This window comes from Monopterus albus, unplaced genomic scaffold, assembly GCF_001952655.1.
Source record: "Monopterus albus unplaced genomic scaffold, M_albus_1.0 scaffold15.1, whole genome shotgun sequence".
NCBI lineage: Eukaryota > Metazoa > Chordata > Actinopteri > Synbranchiformes > Synbranchidae > Monopterus > Monopterus albus.
Genome location: NW_018127895.1, coordinates 509,678 through 522,933, shown reverse-complemented (window position 1 = coordinate 522,933; position 13,256 = coordinate 509,678). Strand labels below are relative to the sequence as shown.

General features: G+C 42.3%; 1 protein-coding gene and 1 long non-coding RNA gene across 2 annotated transcripts in view; one reads left to right on the top strand and one right to left on the bottom strand.

The window, feature by feature from the left end:
* LOC109955513 (uncharacterized) overlaps positions 1-13,256 on the bottom strand; it is a 142,031-nt gene that overhangs the window by 1,514 nt on the left and 127,261 nt on the right. The gene's annotated exons all lie outside the window — the stretch shown is intronic.
* Positions 1-13,256, top strand: part of bnc2 (basonuclin zinc finger protein 2) — a 166,577-nt gene that overhangs the window by 104,402 nt on the left and 48,919 nt on the right. The window lies entirely within an intron of this gene.

Genomic DNA, 13,256 nt, shown 5'->3' with positions numbered 1-13,256 from the left:
TTCTTATCAGCACATGCTATAGTACTGTGTTATCTGCATCTTTCCACTGACATAAATAAGAACAAATCGGTAAACAATTTAGAGCAGTGGAAATGATGCACACATGCTACGTGGTGGAAAAGTCCACCTTAACAACATTCTCTCCAAACCAAATGCATGTCATGCATTTTGTATGAAGACACATGGAATCTGAAATTCTCCGAATTAAAATGGTTTCACAGGCCCTGTGCATTCCTTACCCTGGTCAGAGCATATGAATACCTAAACACACAACAAACTGCATATGGCAACATGGGAGATCAGTGTCAGGTGGATTACACAGAATGATGGGGTGATGTGTCTTTTTTTCCTGCTTGCCGGAGAGTCTGGTGTCCTGATTAAAAATTTCAGCTCCACTGCCTTTCTAATTAATTAGCAAGGCCACTCAGAGGAGCACTGTGGACCAATTAGTATCTAGCAAGCTGATGATGCCTATCGCTACAGCATCACTCTACAGCTGTCGCTCCCCGCTCCGAGGACAGCTGGGGACGGACCCTCAGGTGCAAACACAGGTTCAAACAGCAGTGTGCATGCATGCACGCTGCATCAGATGCATGTGTGTGCATAATAATAATAGCAGCTGTAATAATATAGATGTGTGTGCATAATAATAATAGCAGCTGGAATAATAGAGAAAGAAGATATATACAAAATGTGCACACTCATTCACACAAGATCATAAAAGTTGTTCTTGCAATGGCTCATCATTCATCAAATGTTCATAAACAATAATATGCATTTCAAGCTATGAAAAATATATGTTTTAAGGCCAGATTAAATAGAAACAATCCTGACTTACAGTGTCTGAGGTTCTTGGTCTAAAGCAACCTATCAAAAGATTGAGGATGCAAGACTGTGCACAGTTCAACAGCAGCAAAAGAATCCATGACAATTTAGACTTTTCAATAATTGTTTTGGTAATTTATCAAATAAAACTGCCAAACATTTTAAGATGCCTTCCCTTTTAAATTGACATTGCTTTCAATTCAACCAAATTTTGATGAAAATCTGACATGATTTTAGAAACCAAACCAAAATCAACATTTGTTATAATATTTTTTTATTTATGCTAATACTGAAAAAACCATCGGGTGCAACTTAGGTTTGACAAAGTGTCAATGCTGAAGGCACCTCTGTTCAGGGATACAACAATGCAGCTGGAAAACATGAATATGTATCTAAAGAAAACAAGACTGATGGTTTGGGTTCTTCTGTTTGTCATGTTGAGCTATCTGTGGTACCAACTTACGTGACTGTAAGACCATGAATTTGCTTTTCCATTTGCTAACAACATGGGCTTCAGAGCTGCCCAGGTCAGGACAAAAGCCACCTAAAGGAGCTGAAAGATCTTTAAAAACAAAACAAAAAAAAAAATCAGATGAAGTAAGATGGCCCTGTTTATGTTTCTTAGCTCTGATGGGGAATTCATCCTGCATGCTGACCACAGAGGTTGCGAGGCAGGGAGGTGTCTGCATTTCTTTGGAGGGATGTCAGAGTTTGCTGACTTTGTGAGAACAAACTAGTTGTAAGACCGAAGAAGCTCATTTCCACATCAAGGGGTCGTCTGAAACATGGCATCAGCAGGCCTCTCTGTTAGCTCTCACACTCACTCAGTGTACACTCGCATGTGAGTGTGCATCAATGCATGGATGTGCATGTATGTATGCACACACACACACACGTCTCACATTCACAGATACTCATAATGTCTCCTCATCGCCTCCTCTCCCAAAGTCTAATGTTTATTCGTAGTTGAGGAAAATGCGCTGATACAGTTTTTTCTTCCAGACTGCAAAACGGCCAAAAGCTACAAAAAAAAAAAAAAAAGTGGAGCTTCAAAGCCCCCTGTGGTGGTGGGCACACATTAATGAACACACCACACACAAACACACAAATAATTCACTTTCTCTTGCAAGTTAAATTACTAAGTGGACAGACGATCGGCATGAATGAGCATAAAAAAATGTTTCTGGGTGTGTTTGCACAGCACAGACACACACGGATACAAGTCCCTTTACAAACACAAACAGTCAATACCGTGGTGGCTGATTAGTATGAGAAGCAGGGATGAATATTGGAGAAGGACTCTCCGGAGTCGCCGATGAAACATGGAGAGGATGTCAAAGCATTTTGTTTCCACCTCGTTCATTAGATCCAACTCAGGCAGCGGACGCTCGCAGTGTTTTGAAGTAAATTCGCAATCGCACACACAAAGACAAAAAAGACAGACTTGAAAACAAAACATTTGGAAACAGTTGTAGTTATTAGATCAGCGTGTCTGACATTTTGTCGACATAAGTAATTAATTTAGCCTTTCTACTGGGAAAGTCCAAAGAGCCCAATTAACATGGCTAATATTGCTGCATCGTGTAAAAACATCACTTTTTAATACAGAGGGAATATTCAAATGACTTGCCTTCATTATTCAAATGTATAAGCAAAGTCATCACAGGGGAAGGAGACAAGATGGGATTCACACTCGCAGGAACAAGAAAATGATAATCAATCTTTAATTTTTGCAAAGCAATCAAATAAACAGCATATGTGCTTTTCTTTTATCTTTATTTTATATGTGTCATCTGAAATTGGAAGATTCCTGACATGTGTTCTAGTTATTTCCACTGGAAATTTTTAAGGCTTTTTGTATGTAATACTGTATATGAACTAAGTGCCATGTTACACTGAATATTGTCAGTTGTTAAAGCTACAGTATGAATTTAACGTTTTCAATATTTTTGTTGTAGAAATCTGCTCCAAAACGTAAAAACACTTAACGTGGAGAGGTGCTGTCGAAGCCTCCAGTGACCCAGACTCATTGAACAGCACTGGCAGCAGTGCAGAGATATTAGCTTCTAAAAGGTTTTGAGTGGGACTGACCTCTCTAACCAATCAGAGATTTTCGATTATTTCTGCCTGATCATTAAGTTTTGTTGCATTCTGATTTACTGTAATTTCAAAATGACAAATATCCGAAGAGCGTGGCAGATCATAGCAGATCATAGTGCCGCAGGGCCTCTCCCTGCAGAGCGCTGGGCGGAGCAGGGTGGATTGAATTTGGCTTCCATGCTAGCGATACCTTAAGTTACATACTGGAGCTTTAAACCTTTAAAAAATGGCTATGGCTATCTATTCTAAGTCTAGAAGCAGCTTGATGTTTGACAAAGTGAGTTAAGGCTTTAGAGAGAGCGAGTTTTTGACTTTTGCAGTTTGTCTAGTACACATGCTCAGACAGGAAGCCGGGCCAAGACCCATGGCTTTGTAAGCAACATGGTGCAGAAACAGAATCAAAGATATTCTTAGTTTAGATTAAAATATAAGGCTCAGGAGCAGAAGTCAGGGACCTTTTATAGTTTATTAGAATCTGTTTGAACAGATTCCTATTGTGGTACTGTGTTTTCTATTTTCATGACTCGTTCACGTATGTGTTTTCTAGCGAACTCAGAGGGCCCCACTACTGCAAGGCCTGGGCTCTTGGCTCTGCTCTCCCACTCATATAGCTATAACAAAGTCAATATTACAAAGAGGTAACACATGTTGAGGTATGCTTCAGGTCTGCTCTGCTGCTGTGATCCTGGGCTGGGACACACACAGTCACACTCAGACACATACATACACTGTAAAAGAAGGCATGCCTTCAGTGGTAGGCTACCTACCTCCACGAAGAAAAATGCACACCACTTTGTTTTTTCACCTCTTTGCAAATTTGTACTCTGGTTGAAGCTGTATTTTGGATTTCACACGTGAAACTCTTCAAGTACGTATGTGTGGGAGTGTGTGTGAACTTCTCTACTTCTCTTGCTACACAGTGTTGCATGTGAGCCCAGAGTACTTGTTGGTGTCTGTGCGTTCACATAAATTTTGACTCTGTGTGTGTGTGTATGTGCGTGTGTGTGTGTGTGTGTGAGGGCCAGTTTGTTTTGTTTTTCCCTTACTTCAGCACATCTGAGAGAGCTTTTCTGGAACTCCTGAGCCCTGTCCAAACAAAGATGGCTGAACGTGAGGGATGGAGGGGAGGCAGATCAGGGCGTGCATGCATGTGTGTGTCTATGCTTCTGTGTGTTTGTGATTTTTCAAGTAAGCTGGGACCAGGAGGGCCTTGCGAAAAACCGAGAGGAGGGAGAGAAAACCGAGCCCCTGAGAAAGGCAGCTGGAAACATGGAGACTTGCGGTCTTTCTCCCTCCCCTAACTTCTCCTCCTCCTCCTCCTACTCACCCCCAACTCTCTTTCCCTCACACAGATGTGTCTGTCTGGTCCCCCTTGAATTCCCTCCCCCTCACCCATGCGCTCCAAAGCTCAATGCCACTGCCAAGGAGAGAGAGAGTGAATGTTGCAGCTGGTAACACTTACAGGCCATTTTACGGCGGTAAAGGCATGAGATTCATTAGGCCAGGGCCCGCTTGTTTTGTGCTGAGTACTGGCCGTGTTATTGTTAGGATGTGGTAAAATTATAAATATGGAGGGGTGGGGGATCTGGGGGTGCAGGAATCTAAGTGGAAAGGCCGGAGAGGGAGTGTGTGAGGTGGTGGGAGAAGAGGAAGAGGAGAAACATGCCACTCATTAACTCCTCTGCCACAGTCTTGTTTCTCATGATTGGGTGGCAATAAAAAAGTCTGTCACAATTTGTCAAAGTTAATGACTCAATGGCGCACAGGCACTCAAGGGCTGGAAGACACACTAACATATGTTGAATTAGTCAATAGCTTTATAATTGCAGAAACAAGGACTCCGGCTTTAGCCAAATGAAGCGGACTTAGATGGTCCTGGGAGGGAACGTGCAATTTGGTCAGGTCGATTGCAGAATGGCAATCACCACGGCTTGGCGCTGCTTTCCACAGGCATTTGTTAGACTTGTTGTTTGACTTTCTTACTTTCCTTACCATCCCTTCTCGCTCCAGCCTGTTTGAGCTGCTATGTGTCTTCTTTGTGACCCTGGAACTGCATCTAGCTTCCACTTCAGCCCCTATATCTGTGAACTTTGTAAGACTGATAAGGACTAAGACACCCATATGGACTTTCCTTTCATCTGCTGTCTCCCGCCCTCTCTTGCTGTCCCACCACTCTTCACTTCTCTTCCCTCATCGTGTAGCTTTGGGAGTGACACACTTGTCATCACAGTAATATAGCCATACTCTCCCCTGTTTCTCCCTCCCCTCTCTCTCTGTATCTTTGTTGTGTCCCATTTCCTCGTGTCATTTGCTGACTGAGACTCTACACACTAATGGTAGTTACAGCTTTTTCTCGGAGTGGGAACTACAAAACTGAATCAGGAGCAGTCTTCTCGCTATGCTGGCTGAGGTAAAACTGCACAAATCTGTAATTAACAACATTGTGGACATTGATTTTGCTTTCTTTGTGTTGCTCTGGCATTATTGCTGATAGTTTATAGATAAAACAAATACATAAAATGCAAGTGGATGTGACATTTGGTTGCACGTAATCTGTACAAAGCAATTATTGGTGGCTCAGCATACTGTAGCTTATACATAGTTTTGTATTTCCACAGCTGCTGGGCCCAGGTGTTTACAAGTAAACTGCCATGCTGACACACTGTTTGAACAAAGTCAGAGGAAAGAAACAAATATTATTGCCCAGTCGTGTGTCATGAAAACCAGCCAACCAGCCAACCTGTCTATAGTAGTATTCGGTTTAGTTGAAAAAACACATACACATAATTTGGAGATTGCTTACACACAATTAGTGCTGGCTTTTTTTTTTTTTTACTTTAAAAAATGGTCAAAGAAAATAAAGAGCTATTGGCGAGATTAAATCTCGGAGCTCTTCCAAGATTTCTCTGGCTGGGAGCTAGTTTGAGTAGGGGAATTCACTGTGTATAAGTGTGGGGGGGGGGCAGGGTGCACATGTTTGCATGAGAGGGAATGAGGGGGAGTGTGTGGACACTTGTATGTGTGTAGTTCAGGAGTCCCACCCTGGAGACTAGAGTGATGACTAAATGTCATTTTGGGGTAATCACAGCCGTGCTGGCCTCCTGTTGTCACACTGTTGTCAAGCCTGCACTGTGAGTGTGTGTGTCCTGTTGCCTACGCCAACCAATGATCGCCATGGAGATGTCCCCACACAGAGAGGGGTCAGCAAAATGTCTGCACTCTGACTAATACTTTCTGTTTGTGTTAGGGTGTAGATGGGGAGTGAGGTAAAGCACAGATGATGTTGGTCAGCTCTCCCCTCTCTCTGCTCCCAACCCTCCACCACTCCTGTTTGTCTGTCCCCATCCCTTTTACTCCCACTTCTTTCTCTCTTTTCTGTTCTCTCATCTAAACATGTGTCTGGTCGCACTGTGTGGTCATGTCACTCCCTCAAGTCTCCAGACAGAAGCCCAGTGTGGGCCGTCACTCTAGTATTTGCATTCGGCGTGGGTGATCAGTGAGCCGGCGAGTGCAGGTGTCAAGTGTGACAGGGAGTTGTCCTTATCTGGTGCAGGTCACCCCCTCTGATAGGCTGAAGGTCAGGGCAGATCTAATATATATTGCCAGCAATGGCCTCTTTTATTTTCTTTCCTGTCCGCACAGTGGCCAGTGATAAGGAAGTGTGTCTCAGAACAGCAGAAATCAGAAAAACGTGTGGAGCAAGTTTTATTTTACTGCAGAAACAATCAGCAACACAAACCTGAGAGATAATTTGGGTTTTTGATTAATCTTATAATTTATTGCACAAAAATAAACATCTGCTGTTTTCAGCCTCTCAAATATGAAGATTTTCCGCTTTTCTTTGTTTTACAACATTGTAAATTTTACGCTTTTGGTTTTAGGACTTTTGTGTGGACTGTGAGCTTTGGCCTTTTCCCACAGTTTTTGAAACGATTTATAGACTAATGAATCAACTGAGAAATTAAAGCCAGACTGATGATTCTCATAACAGTCTAAGGTTGAAAAAAGGTAACAATACATTATCTGTCTTTAACATAAACACATGGTATAAACCACTGACTTATATACGATGGACATGGCATCACCACTTCCCACTATTATGAAAAAATATTGTGAATACGGCAGCTGCCATCTTGCTTTATTGCAAGCCTGTTCTGCGCAGTAGTGACCAGAAGTAACAGCATCGAACCGCTAATCAAAACTGTCAAATCAACTGAAATACACCCCTTTTTATATCATCAAATAACTTATTAAAAAACATCCTTACCAGATAAATGACCAATTGTCCACACATCAACAAGATAATATCTGGCAAAATCCACCAAAGTGACCTCTGAGAAAAATGTATTAGATTTTTATTTAGTTTGGCTCATGTCCCATATCGCTAACATGGAGGAGGTGAAATGTATGACCTAAACCCCAACCAGCCACCAGGGGGCAATACTTCTGTTAGCTCTTAGATTGTCAATAATATAAACAAACATTGTTGATAAAAATCCCTCAGGCCCCTTTAAGACTGGGAAACAGTAGCTAATTGCAAAAAAATATTCTTTTAATTTGGCTATTAAAGAATTGTGACAAAAAAATTTACACTTTCCAGCTAATAAATACATTTTCAAGTCTTCAGTGGTACCAACTATATGCAAACCTGTTTTTGAGTTGCTGTAGTGCAATTTGTAATTTATTTGCAGGCATATATAATTACATAGATATACAAGCTTAAACTGGTTGATAATATACTGTGGGTGATACCAATGTATCAACCAGACACATGCCTTGGAACTCTTGCAGTTTACATAACTTTATACCAAAGCTGCATCATACAGGAGAAAACTGGGGCATCTAGTAGCCTGGAATCATTTGCACAATATTTTATCCTCAACCTTCTACCTCCCCTCATCAACCTTCCTCTCCCTCCTCCATCTTTGCAGCAATGACTCATCCCTAGCTTTACCAGCTAGCCTGCCTCCTTCCTCCTCTCCTTTGCTACCTCACATCTCTACCTTTTCACCAACCTTTCCTCTGTTCCCTTTCTCTCTCCCTCTATTCCTACCTTCCTCCCTTAGCACCCTTCTTTGAACATGGCCATGTGTCTGTGGACCCAGAGGTCCATCACTGGGCAGTTGGTTTGATGTCTAGCTGGGGAAATGCTTTGAGGAGAGTTGAGAGGGGCCATGGGCCTGGACCAGGGGCCTCTGCCTGGACCTGCTGTCTACACAAAAGATGGGAGAAACTGCTGCTCCCTTGATGCTTAGGTCTTTGAACTGACAGTGCAGTCCTGTGTTAATGGTGCGGTATTGCTCTCCATCTACGTAAGCTGCACTGACTGAAAGCATGGCATATGATATCTCAAGTTGTGTTTCTGCTCCAGCACTGTGATATCATGCTCCCTCTCCCTCTTGGTTTCACAATATCAAAGCCAGCTGGGTCCTTTATCCGTCCACTTAAACAAGCATGACTGTCCTGAAGTACACGCATAGCCATTTATCATGCAAGTGAGTCAGACTGAAAGTTTCGTCGTTGATCTGATTTGAAATTTTTGGAGTGGTGCTCATGAGATTTACTGTCTGTGAGTGTGTGAAACCACACAGAAGAAGAATGATCATTGAAAGCAGAACTTTTACACACTTGGGTGCATGTTTTATTCTGGGGTAATCACTCGGGAGTTGTGTGTATGTGAAGTAGTGCAGAGCGTGAGTCATGTCTGACAGCTGACAAGCAGAAAAAGACAGGAGTGGACCTCTGGTCAAAGTTAAAACTGGATATCATCTGCAATGACAACTGATCACAGATGTCATCACTCACCCTTCAGTTGTTTAGATTATATAGTTATGATTTATAGATTTATGTTCCTGCTTAGCGATTCTAATCAGAGACGGAGTGTGCTTTAATTTCATTACTAGCAGACAGCAGTACTACATTTTGCAAATGTATTCACAAACGTTTTAAGAAAGGATTCCAACTCCGTTTGGTATGAGGTGGAATAACAAAGGAAAGTGAGTCAAAACTGTGCCCTTATCTTTCAAAAGTAATCTGAATGCATTTAACTAGACTTATATTTTCTGCACCACATCAGTGACTTCTACCTCACTGGGCATTTTGAAGGCTTGACCAAATTATGGCCCTTTCATTCTTTGGGTTAGCAGGACCCAGCTCTGCTACACCAAGACATATTTTGTTGCACTCAAGGCAGGTGAAAGCAAACTGCAACAAGACCGAGAGCCACTGCCAAACAGCTGAAACTTGTGTTTCAGATTTTCACACAAGTTCAGATGAATTTAAATGTTCACTAGACTTTGTAAAATGTTTACTTACTTTGCTCGCTTCATTTCCAAACCTCACTGTCAAATCTGTCTCTTTTAAACGTCAGACTACAGTAAGTAGTTTACAGTATGTTACTGACAAGCCCTTAAAAAGGTTTACATATAAACACTATAATAGCTTTTTGTGTACATATGATCAGATTTAAGATACATTCACTGATTGACAATAACTCTTAAAATCTGTCATGTGACAAGAGCATTAATCGGGAGTGCGTGCAAACAGCAGACGTGGTCGATTCCATGTGTTTGACTTAAAGAAAGGAGAAAAATGAAAGGAAGAAAAGAGCAGGGTCCCAGGTCTCCACATGAATACATGAAAACACATGCTTCTCTTCTCCTTCTCCAATCCACTGGGGACTCACGCCCCATTTGGTTCCCATTAGCATAGCTCTGGTCGCTCTGCCCTGTGTCAAAGCCCAGACGCACAGCTGCACAAAAGGACAAGGACCTCTGGCTCTGTGACTGCCAGCCGCTGGGCTCAAAACCAGAACTGACATGGAGGACAGGCTTTATACCGCGGGGATTCCAGGGGGAAGACACTAATCTTTTCTGTCGACTACAGTTTTCCCCTGTGCAGTATAACAGTGTTTTAAACTAAAGTCAGCGCACAAGTGATTAATCATTGTTTATCTTGTACCACTTTGTGAGGCAAGAAAGCTCTGTTTCAAGTCAAATCCAATGTATAAAAGCAAACAAGCAAAAATTAGCCTTGGCATGAAGTATCTGTTCTCCTGTATTTAGTGGCGTGCTGTGTCCAACTACAAAGACTTTCTTTATTCAACATGCTTTTTATTTGTCACCTGTTTCCAATATGGAGATTGTGAAGTCCTGGTCTATCTGACAAAGCCAGGGCCCGTTTTATGACACGCAAAGCTGCTGCGCCTCTTTTCCTACACACGTTGGCTGCACATTTCTGGCAGGAAATTGACAGCATTTCAGCAGCTAACTCATGGATTAGATAATATCTTGTGGGTGGAAGAGAGGACAAGATGCTTCCAGTGTTTTACAGTGACCCTAAGCAGAGACAAATTTAAATCCGAAGCTGCTGCTGCTGCAAACACGAGGTGCACATATGCACACAGATGCGCACGTACACACAGGGTTTTCATTTAAATCTCGGCTTTGCTTAACTCACCAAACAAGAAATGTGGTTTGTGGCTGTGTGTTGAACATGGTAAAGGTTTCAATTAAAGTAGGAGGAACAATACCCGCCCTGTATCCAGCAGCTGTCTGTCTGAGTTGGCTTTCTATTGTATACCACTGGAGAGGACACAGCTAGACTGAAGGGGACTAGGCAACTGGTGCTTTTGTGGTGTTTTCTGTAGTATATAGTTATACTATATAGTATAACTAGTATATAGTTACCTTAAAAAAATGACAGGGAAATAATGAAGTTGTACAGGATATTAGTTTAGTATTTCCATCAGTTCTATGGTTTCACACAACACGCACAAGCCAATTCAGCATCTCTTGCTGACCTCGACATATGCCTCTTGGTTTTAGGGTCGGACTGAGGTGCATGTATCAACATCAACTCTGGGCCATGTGGCCTGTCTCTTTCTTTTTCTTCCTGTCTGTTTGAAATCCTCTTGGAACTGATTACAAGGGTCCAGGCTGAAGACATCTTGCTCTTTGCAGCTCCTTTTTCCTGCAGTTCTTCAGTCCATCTCTCCGACTAACGGTCTTTTAATTGAGAGTCCTCCCTAGTCTGATGCCGGTCATTGCTGACGGTCAGTGTTTATACAATTGGACTGGGACAGGGACAGCGAGCCAAGCAAAACATCCATGAAACATCAAGCTTCTAGATAAACAAAACTCAGCAGTGAGACGCACACACACTTGAGCCAGATAAGGGCTGAAATTTATGCTTTCTGAACGTGGCTAGGTTAAGCTGCTGACCATAGCGGCAACATGGCAGCTGTGAGTGTTGACTGTTGTCCGGGTCTAATTGCTCCAGCACTGTGAGATTTTCTTCACTTACTAACAGCTTACAGGGATTTACAAAGTTGCACTATGGCCCACTCACAAACCCCTCTGTCCTTTTTCTCACTGTTGTCCTTTTGGTGTTGGAAACCAAAGAGGAAACCCTGGCGAGACACTAGCACAGTGACTAATACTGTGTATCTGGCTGGGCCTTAGATAACACAACCTCCTCCCCTAACCTGCTGTGACAAATATGTGCAAGTGTAGCACTGGGATCTAGGCCTAAGCTTGTCCCTGACCAAGTCCAGGCCAGACATAGGTTAAACCATGGCCAAATGCAACTCGGATCCACGTTGGCCACAGATGTAGTTTTAAGTACGTGAGAAAAATGAGAAGAAGTCTTGACTTTGTCTTTCTTCTTCTGACAAGACACACAGGCAAACTCACATCCTTGATGCTGTTGTTTATTATGGCCGTCTCTGACACATCTGTCCGCTGCCTCTCTTAAAAAAAAATTTCATAATCTGACAGTAATATTTCATCTTATTGTGTATGATCATTTCTGATGCCGTCATAACTCGAACATCTCTTCTGTTACACTTCTCTTACACATTCCTGACTGGATGTTGAACAATGCACAAATTAATCCAAAGAAATAACAGGCACAGTCTGTCCCCTCCCTTCCTTTTTCTCCTGTCAGTGCCTTCTCAGCTGAGGGCGCTTTGCTGCTTTAATGCTTCTTAATGCTGCTGTCTGCTTAATGGGCCAAATATGAGAGGTGCTGGTAGCCAGCGTAATAAGTCAGTGATTAGAGGGCTCCTTGTCACAGCAGCAGCCCTGCAGACAGTGGCACACTCTAATTGCCATATTAGACGCCCCTTAACTATCTTGTCAGCCGTCAGACCCCGGCTCATAAACAGCAGAGGTGCATTTGATATTTCCATTTGTTTATTTCCATCTGCTGCTGTTAGTGCTGTGGCACAGAGAGGTAATTAGAGAATGGTTGTGTTGTGTGACTAGACTGTACTAAATTTGGATACTGTAAATTGGAGTCTACAAATCTGAATGCAAGAAGTGTTACATAAACAGGAAGATCTCTGACAAAGTCTGCAATGCAATTAACCTAAAAATGGTACTCAAAATTGATTGTAGTGTGACAGACAAAGAAGTGTGCAACATAATTATGGCAGCAACTAATGATTGCTGTCTATTATTGACTTTTCCTAGTCTACGAAATGTCAGTAAATAGTGAAAACTAGAGATGCACCAAGTTGATCAGCTGGCAATCGGAATTGGCCAGTTTTAGCCTGATTGACCATGACAAATGACCGGCCTGTCAGTCTGTCCCAGTCATATTTACCCACACAACGGTCCACGTTGTGCACACGGCGGCACTGATCAAACACGTAGCATGTGCAATGCAAATCTTCTTGTATGTACCTCGAGTGAGCCTTGCACTCGTGTCTATATGGAAGCACTTGGTGTACAAAAAGTGAACAGAGGATCCTACAGAGACATCCTGGAGAAGGGAAAGCTACGTCCAAATCTCTGACACATAGTACACAATAAGGGAATTATTGGCTGCTCATGAAATGCATGTATAAGAGCAGTGTCTCCAACTCCAAAGAAAGAAGATCAGAATCAGCAGGTCAGAATAAAAATTTTAAAAAATCAGAAATCGAAATCAGCCAAGAAAATTGCAATCGGTGCATTTCTATTGAAAAAGTCGGCCGTTAAGTATGACGTGATTATTCGCATTTAAGATGCTGGATCGAGTCAGCTTTTACTGTTTTTGCTTTGAAAATGACTTAAATAGCACTAGGACAAATAACTTAAAATGATTTCATATGGCACCTTTATGAACACAGATGTATTTTCTCTTAAAATCACCTAAGGACAAAAGGGCAGACTTTCTGTCTGAATGGGAAGGGACACTGAACTCATTTATTGCACACTGCTCTGAATAACAGTGTCAGCTCAGCACTAAACATATGTACACCTCCACTGATATTGGCGTGTAATCCTCACACACTGCGAGGATTGGCAAGCCTGCACCTGGAGAGCTTACAAACGATGTGAAGTCAA